This window comes from Rutidosis leptorrhynchoides, chromosome 2 (genome assembly GCF_046630445.1).
Source record: "Rutidosis leptorrhynchoides isolate AG116_Rl617_1_P2 chromosome 2, CSIRO_AGI_Rlap_v1, whole genome shotgun sequence".
NCBI lineage: Eukaryota > Viridiplantae > Streptophyta > Magnoliopsida > Asterales > Asteraceae > Rutidosis > Rutidosis leptorrhynchoides.
In genome coordinates, this window is record NC_092334.1 from 312,609,707 (window position 1) to 312,620,164 (window position 10,458).

The following is a 10,458-nucleotide window of genomic DNA, read 5'->3' on the forward strand; positions in this document are numbered from 1 at the left end:
CAGTAGCTTACCAACTGGAGCTACCTCAACAACTCGCGGCTGTACATAACACTTTCCACGTCTCAAATTTGAAGAAATGTTTTGCTAAAGAAGATCTCACTATTCCGTTAGACGAAATCCAAATCAACAAAAAACTTCAATTCATCGAAGAACCCGTCGAAATAATGGATCGTGAGGTTAAAAGACTCAAACAAAATAAGATACCAATTGTTAAGGTTCGATGGAATGCTCGTAGAGGACCCGAGTTCACCTGGGAGCGTGAAGATCAGATGAAGAAGAAATACCCGCACTTATTTCCAGAAGATACGTCAACACCTCCAACTGCTTAAAACTTCGGGACGAAATTTATTTAACGGGTAGGTACTGTAGTGACCCGAACTTTTCCATGTTTATATATATATTAAATGAAATTTTTATTTACATGATTAAGTGTTTCCAACATGTTAAGCAATCAAACTTGTTAAGACTTGATTAATTGAAATAGGTTTCATATAGACAATTGACCACCCAAGTTGACCGGTGATTCACGAACGTTAAAACTTGTAAAAACTATACGATGACATATATATGGTTATATATATAGTTAACATGATTTTATTATAAGTATGTATCTCATTAGGTATTTTAACAATGAGTTATATACATAAAAATGAGACTATTAATTTAAGAAACTCGAAAACGATATATATAACGATTATCGTTATAACAACGTCTTACTAGGTACATATGAATCATATTAAGATATTGATACACTTGGTTAATTATGTTAAATGATAAGTAAATATATTAATAAGTGTATTAACAATGAAATACATATGTAAAAATAAGACTACTAACTTAATGATTTCGAAACGAGACATATATGTAACGATTATCGTTGTAACGACATTTAACTGTATATATATCATACTAAGATATATTATATATCATAATATCATGATAATATAACAATTTAACATCTCATTTGTTATAATAAACAATGGGTTAACAACATTCAACAAGATCGTTAACCTAAAGGTTTCAAAACAACGTTTACATGTAACGACTAACGATGACTTAACGACTCAGTTAAAATGTATATACATGTAGTGTTTTAATATGTATTCATACAGTTTTGAAAGACTTCAAGACACTTATCAAAATACTTCTAGTTAACAAAAATTCTTACAATTACATCCTCGTTCAGTTTCATCAACAATTCTACTCGTATGCACCCGTATTCATACTCGTACAATACACAGCTTTTAGATGTATGTACCATTGGTATATACACTCTAATGATCATCTCTTAGAAGCCCATGTGAGTCACCTAACACATGTGGGAACCATCATTTGGCAACTAGCATGAAATATCTCATAAAATTACAAAAATATGAGTAATCATTCATGACTTATTTACATGAAAACAAAATTACATATCCTTTATATCTAATCCATACACCAACGACCAAAAACACCTACAAACACTTTCATTCTTCAATTTTCTTCATCTAATTGATCTCTCTCAAGTTCTATCTTCAAGTTCTAAGTGTTCTTCATAAATTCCAAAAGTTCTAGTTTCATAAAATCAAGAATACTTCCAAGATTGCAAGTTTACTTCCAAGTTTTCTAAATCCATTCCAAGTAATCATCCAAGATCAAGAAACCTTTGTTACTTACAGTAGGTTATCTTTCTAATACAAGGTAATAATCATATTCAAACTTTAATTCAATATCTATAACTATAACAATCTTATTTCGAGTGGAAATCTTACTTGAAATTGTTTTCGTGTCATGATTCTGCTTCAAGAACTTTCAAGCCATCCAAGGATCCTTTGAAGCTAGATCTATTTTTCTCATTTCCAGTAGGTTTATCCAAGGAACTTGAGGTAGTAATGATTTTCATAACATCATTCGATTCATACATATAAAGCTATCTTATTCGAAGGTTTAAACTTGTAATCACTATAACATAGTTTAGTTAATTCTAAACTTGTTCGCAAATAAAATTTAATCCTTCTAACTTGACTTTTAAAATCAACTAAACACATGTTCTATATCTATATGATATGCTAACTTAATGATTTAAAACCTGGAAATACGAAAAACACCGTAAAACCGGATTTATGCCGTCGTAGTAACACCGCGGGCTGTTTTGGGTTAGTTAATTAAAAACTATGATAAACTTTGATTTAAAAGTTTTTATTATGGGAAAATGATTTTTATTATGAAAATGAAACTATATCCAAAAATTATGGTTAAACTCAAAGTGGAAGTATGTTTTCTAAAATGGTCATCTAGACGTCGTTCTTTCGACTGAAATGACTACCTTTACAAAAACGACTTGTAACTTATTTTTCCGACTATAAACCTATACTTTTTCTGTTTAGATTCATAAAATAGAGTTCAATATGAAACCATAGCAATTTGATTCACTCAAAACGGATTTAAAATGAAGAAGTTATGGGTAAAACAAGATTGGATAATTTTTCTCATTTTAGCTACGTGAAAATTTGTAACAAATCTATTCCAACCATAACTTAATCAACTTGTATTGTATACTATGTAATCTTGAGATACCATAGACACGTATGCAATGTTTCGACCTATCATGTCGACACATCTATATATATTTCGGAACAACCATAGACACTCTATATGTGAATGTTGGAGTTAGCTATACAGGGTTGAGGTTGATTCCAAAATATATATAGTTTGAGTTGTGATCAATACTGAGCACGTATACAATGGGTCGTGGATTGATTCAAGATAATATTTATCGATTTATTTATGTACATCTAACTGTGGACAATTAGTTGTAGGTTACTAACGAGGACAGCTGACTTAATAAACTTAAAACATCAAAATATATTAAAAGTGTTGTAAATATATTTTGAACATACTTTGGTATATATGTATATATTGTTATAGGTTCGTGAATCAACCAGTGGCCAAGTCTTACTTCCCGACGAAGTAAAAATCTGTGAAAGTGAGTTATAGTCCTACTTTTAAAATCTAATATTTTTGGGATGAGAATACATGCAGGTTTTATAAATGATTTACAAAATAGACACAAGTACGTGAAACTACATTCTATGGTTGAATTATCGAAATCGAATATGCCCCTTTTTATTAAGTCTGGTAATCTAAGAATTAGGGAACAGACACCCTAATTGACGCGAATCCTAAAGATAGATCTATTGGGCCTAACAAACCCCATCCAAAGTACCGGATGCTTTAGTACTTCGAAATTTATATCATATCCGAAGGGTGTCCCGGAATGATGGGGATATTCTTATATATGCATCTTGTTAATGTCAGTTACCAGGTGTTCACCATATGAATGATTTTTATCTCTATGTATGGGATGTGTATTGAAATATGAAATCTTGTGGTCTATTGTTACGATTTGATATATATAGGTTAAACCTATAACTCACCAACATTTTTGTTGACGTTTAAAGCATGTTTATTCTCAGGTGAATACTAAGAGCTTCTGCTGTTGCATACTAAAATAAGGACAAGATTTGGAGTCCATGTTTGTATGATATTGTGTAAAAACTGCATTCAAGAAACTGATTTCGATGTAACATATTTGTATTGTAAACCACTATGTAATGGTCGTGTGTAAACAGGATATTTTAGATTATCATTATTTGATAATCTACGTAAAGATTTTTAAACCTTTATTTATGAAATAAAGGTTATGGTTTGTTTTAAAATGAATGCAGTCTTTGAAAAATGTCTCATATAGAGGTCAAAACCTCGCAACGAAATCAATTAATATGGAACTTTTTTAATCAATAAGAATGGGACATTTCAACCGGCACCAACAGTACCATCAATAATAGCACCAGTACCATCAACAATCCATGCTTCAATATCATCATCTGTACCTTGAGTATGATCTTCGTTCTACGTATCGTTCTACCTCATTTATCTTCGTTCGACATGGCGAATATGTAATCTCTAAAGCTTTAGAGATTATTTATTCTAGTTTCAACCGAAAAGCAAATGAGTTTAATATCATATTAACTCATTAAATCCATGAATACATCTGAAGAAAATATATATGTATATATGTTTTCATAAAGATTGTAATTAAAAATTCTCTTGTACAAACTGTTAATGGTGAAAATATTTTAACGGGTAGGTAATACCCGAGGAATATTTAAATTTCACATTAATAAGTTACATTGTACGTTCTTCGAATCTGATTCAACGGTCATATACTATCCTACTTACATCCACCGATATACAAATTCGTTCACCACAGAATAACCATATTCATCCAATTTCATATTTGGATTTTGATTTATCAGAATCCAACAAGTGGCATAATGAAGAAAACATTTGACAAAATAAAATTTGTTAGAAACAAACAAATTAACTATGAGAAATTTTGTTAAGAATCCACGCTACCTGTTCCTAGCTAATTGTTCCTAGCTAACTGATTACATTTTATTTATCTCAATTTAATTATCGCAATTTACATGCTCGCAATTTTATTTATCGTCATTTAATTTATGTTATTTACTTTACGCATTTTATTTATCGTCATTTAAATTCTGTTATTTATTTTATGCACTTTAAATATCGGGACACGTATACAAGGTTTTGACATATCATATCGACGCATCTATATATATTATTTGGAATCACCATAGATACTCTATATGCAGTAATGATCGAGTTCTCTATACAGGGTTGAGGTTGATTCTATAATAATATATATACTTTGAGTTGTGATCGAGTCTGAGACATGTACACGGGTCATGATATGAATTAATTAATTCGAATATTATATATTAAACTATATATGAATTATTGGGCTGTCAACTGTGGACTATCGACTGTGGACTAATAACATTGGACAATTAAAATAAATTAAAACATTGATTATAACATATGAAACTAAACATTTCTTCAAGTTTGCCACTTGATTTCATCCTATACTTCATTTGTATCTTGACGATTACAATCTGCGATTCAAACCTTTCGTAATTCTTGAAAACACCTCAATCGAGAGGATGAACTAACCGCACTTCATCTACGTAAGAAGAGATTGATGCATATAGTTATGCACTTGAAAACTCTTGGAACCTGAGTAAACGTTTAACACGTATCTGTGCTAATTCCTTTAGTATTATTATTACCAAAAATAACTTGGTAATTAAAATTTTGTCACAGCTCCAGCAAGTCAAATTCGACTTTTCGTTCGAAACAACCTTATTATCACCTTGATTTATATGCATGCTCTTTTATTGTTACCAGAGAACCTTTTATATTCCACCATATTACCAGCAGATGTACCAGCAACCTCGTCGCTCCTTGGTTTAAATCCCTCCCACAAATCACTATATTTATCTATTGAAGTCTCATCATGTACACATCCGCATCTTGTAACAAGAATTTCCATACCAATTACCGGGAATCAGCAAATCTGTATTTTGAGTCTCGTAACGATTCCACATCAATAGTTATATGTATTCATATAACATTTATCTCTTAGAACTATGATCTTCCATTCTGAAAAGCACCCAGTCTGCGAATTAATACTCTGAATTTTGAAAAGTTGAATGAAGCAACAAAAACTGTAAACGACCTCAACAGTCAAAAGTTGATGATAAAGAATTGTAGGTTGGCAAAGCGCAAAAAAAGTTTGAAACTGAAAAAAAAAAACTGATTGAGCAAACTACGAAGGAGTCTTTGAACAAATCACAAGGACTAAACTTGTACATTAAGAATCCGGATGATTCTGTTTATGATGAAATCTTTAGCGAATACCTTGCTTCTGACTCCAAACTCTTGCGGACAAATTTTCTTCACCATCCTTTGATATTAGAAATTCCAAGATATCATCGTATCTTTCATTATAAATATCCTCCATATTTCTGAAGATATTTTCGTAACTATTCTTATCTGAAATCATTAATCTATTAGTGCTATCAGTGTTACATCATATAGAAACTGTTAGTTTCTATATTCTGTAAACTTTCGAGCTTAAAATATGAATGTTATTGAAGTAATGTTGGGAACTGATGCATGAGTTAGTATAATATAATGACATTTGATCAACGTGATTATATTACAGTAAGTCATGCTGAGTTTCTAATGGGACGTGATGATTCACAGATCATAACGTCATCACGTGCCATGTTACGTAACTCTTTCATTCAAATTAACTTCTGAACATATCAAGCAAATATATTCTTGATAGTTCTATTCTCAGTGATTCTGGTAATTTGACAAATCAAATCGTGCTATTACATTCTTTCTCGTTTAGAACATTAAGTTCATTCGAAACTCTATACTTACGAATTCTGGACCATTACTCGCTTTATTAGAAGTCAAGAAGAGAATAAAAAGGCAAAGAGCTCCAAAATATAAGATAGAATATAAAGCCCAACAACAACACCGAAATTACAAACCGTGGATATCAGTGCGTATAGCAATATAAAGACACGGGAGGATTACAAATACAATAATCCCTAGAGCATAGTAGAAATAAACAGATTCCTCCGGTGGAAGTTGGAAAAGGAGAATGATTGTTGCAATAGTCAGGATAAGGACAAGGATCAGAACTGGATTAAGCATTTTCACAATCTTGTGGATGTAAGAACTATGAAAGAAAGTATAGGAATGGTGAAAATTATGGAACGGGAAGAGTTTAATTTATAGTGGAAATATCAGACAAAGTAATCAAGACAGATCATCGCATTTAATCAAAGAGGATTCTAATTTCCTTAATTACCGAAGAATCAAATCTTATCACGAAGATTTTCTCCAAATCTCTTGAACTCCGGAAATCAATCATATCTACATCAAAGGATATGACGAAACATTATTTTCTCATTTCACTCTTTTGTGATAGCTTCACTTATACTCTTCGTGTAATCAAATTATTTTATCCATATTACTCAATGATGATAAAACTCTAATTTCTAGCTTGTATGCATCATGAAAACATACTTATTGTCAGCCATGACCAACTCAATCAAATTTCGAGACGAAATTTCTTTAACGGGTAGGTACTGTCATGAATCGGAAAATTTCGACTAATTTTAAACCAAACTCTCGATACGATTTAATATCTTTGACATGATAAGAAAAGTCTGTTAGGTTGAGTCTCAAAATTTTAAACTGTTTCATGAATTCAATTACCCTTCAACCGTTCCCGACGATTCACGAAACAATTGTTTGTAATTAAATGTGTGTGTGTATATATATATATATATATATATATATATATATATGTATATATATAATAATGTGAAATAATAAAATACAAATTAATCATTAGAGTTGAATATATAAAAATATATATACAAGATAAAAAGTTGTTATATTAACACTATTATTATTACTTTCATTATTACTATTAATATTAATTAATATTCATATTAACAATATTAATAATATTATTATTATTTTTATAATGGTAATTTTAAGGTTATGATTATTAACCTAATGAATTTAAAAATAAGTATTATTATAAGAATAATTAAGTTATAATTTACTTGTAATTTAAATATTATTAGTTATTATTATTATCATTATTAATATAAATTATCATTTTATTTAATGTGACTGTTATCATTATGCTTATTAGAATTATTTTGATATTAATATTATTAATATTATCATTATTGCTATTACTGTTATTATTAGTATTAATTTCATTAATATCATTATTATTTCTATCATTAATATTATTACTATTATTAGTGTTTCTATTATTAAATGTATTAACTGTATTTTAGTACTAATATATTTATAATTACTAAATTAATAATAATTATATAAAAACAAAAATCAATCAAATAAAAACACAATCTGTCACACATCAATTTCTCCTATCTATTTTTCAATGACTTTCTGATTAATCCGTGATTACTTGTCTCCCACAATGCCATTACAACAATGCCATTACAACACTAACCAATTCTTTCTATCTACTACAATCAATCATTCGATTACTATATTATGCATATTATATTTATATTTTGTCATACAATGATTAAAAGAAAAACCCATATCCTTCTTCTACCTCATCACAACTGACACCCATTTCATCCTCCTTCTTCCTTGAATCACACCCACCACCGTTGTAATACCATCCCTATCACAACCATATCAACCCCATAGTTCATTGATAATGCTAAAAACGAACATATATTTCATAGCATTATTCCTCAAGAAAGACAAGCTTTTAGTTGCAATTGTTCTATTTACAAGTGATATTCGTTTAAATAATAAAAGGTGAAGACAAAAGACAGATTCGACGAATTGAAGACGCAAACGACCAAAAAGCTCAAAAGAACAAAAGACAATCAAAAAGGTTCCAATTATTGATAAGAAACGTCTCGAAATTACAAGAGTACAAGATTCAAAACGCAAAGTACAAAATATAAAATTGTACGCAAGGACGTTCGAAAATCCGGAACCGGGACCAGAGTCAACTCTTAACGCTCGACGCAACGGACTAAAAATTACAAGTTAACTATGTATATAAATATAATATAATATATAATTAATTATATTAATTATATATATATTATATTTATATATAAAAAACCGTCGGCAGAGAAAGACTCCAAGATGTGAGCTGGAATTTCAAACTCCGCGACTCGCGGAGTTTGAAGGCCAAAATCCCCGCGAGTCGCGGAGCCCCAAAATTTAAAACTGCCTATAAAGCCAACCGAATTCTGATCAAAATCATCATCTTTTTCTTCCTCATTCATACGTAAAATTTATATTTATATTTATAATTTATATTTTAATTTTAATTATAATTCTAATAATAAGGGTATGTTAGCAAATATTGTAAGGGTGTAAGTCGAAATTCTGTCCGTGTAACGCTACACTATTTTTAATCATTGTAAGTTATGTTCAACCTTTTTACATTAATGTCTCGTAGCTAAGTTATTATTATGCTTATTTAAAACAAAGTAATCATGATGTTGGGCTAATTACTAAAATTGGATAATTGGGCTTTGTACCATAATTGGGGTTTGGACAAAAGAATGACACTTGTGGAAATTAGACTATGGGCTATTAATGGGCTTTATATTTGTTTAACTAAATGATAGTTTGTTAATGTTAATATAAAGATTTACAATTGGGCGTCCCTATAAATTACCATATACACTCGATCGGACACGATGGGCGGGGTATTTATATGTACGAATAATCGTTCATTTAACCAGACACGGGAATGGATTAATAGCCACTAGAATAATTAAAACAGGGGTGAAATTACATTCAAGGGTAATTGGTGTAATTGTTAACAAAGTAGTAAAACCTTGGTTTACACGCAGTCGATAACCTGGTGTATTCATTAAACAAAGTATTAAAACCTTGTTACAATTCGAATCCCCAATTAGTTGGAATATTTAACTTCGGGTATAATAATAATTTGACGAGGACACTCGCACTTTATATTTATGACTGATGGACTGTTATGGACAAAAACCAGACGGACATATTAAATAATCCAGGACAAAGGACAATTAACCCATGGGCATAAAACTAGAATCAACACGTCAAACATCATGATTACGGAAGTTTAAATAAGCATAATTCTTTTATTTCATATTTAATTTCCTTTATTTTATATTTAATTGCACTTCTAATTATCGCACTTTTATTTATTGTTATTTAATCGCACTTTTAATTATCGTACTTTTTAATTATCGCAAGTTTATTTTATCGCACTTTTATTATTCGCAATTTCATTATCGTTATTTACTTTACGCTTTAATTTAAGTCTTGTATTTATTTTATATTTTACATTAGGTTTTAACTGCGACTAAAATCTTAAAATCGACAAACCGGTCATTAAACGGTAAAAACCCCCCTTTATAATAATAATATTACTTATATATATGTTTGTATTTTTATAAAAGTAAACTAATATAGCGTTGAGCTTTGTTTAAAGATTTCCCTGTGGAACGAACCGGACTTACTAAAAACTACACTACTTTACGATTAGGTACACTGCCTATAAGTGTTGTAGCAAGGTTTAAGTATATCCATTCTATAAATAAATAAATATCTTGTGTAAAATTGTATCGTATTTAATAGTGTTTTCTGCTAAAATTAATAACTATTTTATATACACCTCGCATAACACCATTCATCAAACACCATTCTTGTTTTTTTCGATCAACCCTGAACCGAAAACCTATTTAGACGTTGTAGATATTCGAGAACCAAAAATCAAACACCGAAGCTACTTCCTAACTGCTACCACCTATCTATTTCGTTTTTTGTCCCAGCCACAAGCAAACCACCATAACCGTAAACTTTCCTTCTTCCCTTCGGTTTCTGATAAAACATCACTAACCTTCCTTACTTCTGTTTAAACTATGAACGAGATAAAACATAGAAGGATGATGATCGTAGTATTGATGTTGATATAGTTAGGCGTTAAATGATGACGATAGTATAATAATGCTATTCTTCGATTACCCCAAA